Below are 1,430 nucleotides of genomic sequence, written 5' to 3' on the forward strand. Positions count from 1 at the left end.
CAGCACCTTTGAATGGGAGGCGAACACCTTAAACCTCTAGGCCACAAGAACCACAGGAGGTCAGAGCTCAAAGGGTTAAAGAATTAAGAGATGTTTGTGTGTATCTTGTTGACTGCTGGGAGAACATCAGAGCCGCACACTTTTCTACGATATCGATACAATTAGATTTGCGATGACCAAAACCGTACAACAATTTAAGTACTCTCTGTGTTTTACAGGGCTTGGGACCGACCAGATGTCTGTTAGACTTCGACGTTGTTGGTAGCCAGATGTCTGTTCGACGTTGTTGGTAGCCAGATGTCTGTTCGACGTTGTTGGTAGCCAGATGTCTGTTAGACGTTGTTGGTAGCCAGATGTCTGTTAGACGTTGTTGGTAGCCAGATGTCTGTTAGACGTTGTTGGTAGTGCCTTTCTGTTTGGTTTGTGGTTTTAGTTTCAGCTTACAAATGGTCTGGAAGGTGATTAACATCTGCAGAAAGATGAATATTTTAGAATGGGGGCTGTACAGAGTAATTTTGTCAAGGGAACTGTAACAGCTGGGTGGAATCGGCAATCTAATTCTATCCATATGGTCAAAAAGTGCGCGGCTCTGATAGTTTTTTCTCGAAACTGCGTGGCTCTGAATGTGCGCGGCTCTGATAGTTTTTTCTCGAAAGTGGGCGGCTCTGGTAGTTTTTTCTCGAAAGTGCGCGGCTCTGATAGTTTTCCTGACAGCTTTACTTGGATGAACCAAGTTTTGATAAACCATAATGTACATATATACATACTGCAGTCTCCGCACACCTGTATGCCTGCCAGACATTTTGGATCAATTATATTTTGTATATTGCTGTTCTAATTGATTGCTTTACTTCCTCTGTATAGTTTCTCTGTGTGGTGAACAGAAACATTTTATTGTATTGGTTTGCAACATTCAGCAGTCTGCAGGAGTTCACTGTCTGCAGGAGTTCACTGTCTGCAGGAGTTCACTGTCTGAAAATTTTCTGTTCAAATATGGTCATTTTAAGCACAATAGAGCTATCCCGAAAAATGCGGTTTTGAGAAAATCAAAGGTAAAGTTTTTGCCCCTTGTTCAGTTTCTTTAAAAGACAAGGAAGTTTTCTCTATAACTAAACAAATATATACACACCAATGAAACCAAACTTCTCCTATAGGTAGGGCAATGCCCACTTTTGGTGTAGGTCAAGATTTCTGGAAACCCCTGAAATCTGGTTTAGCCCACTTGTCCTTAAAAGCGGCCGTATAATGGGAACGTTGAACTGTGAAATCATTCTTTGACAAGGGACAGGGTGATATGGTGGGTTTGGGCACTGAGTCAAGTTTCTTTCTTTTTGCAATTTAAGAATTTAAAGTTTTAATTTTTTTAATTTTTAGAGGATTAGCATATTATATTGATCAGCTCTGCACATGGGTGCTATGGGATGGGTGTG

The sequence above is a fragment of the Aplysia californica genome, unplaced genomic scaffold, assembly GCF_000002075.1.
Source record: "Aplysia californica isolate F4 #8 unplaced genomic scaffold, AplCal3.0 scaffold01515, whole genome shotgun sequence".
Lineage (NCBI taxonomy): Eukaryota > Metazoa > Mollusca > Gastropoda > Aplysiida > Aplysiidae > Aplysia > Aplysia californica.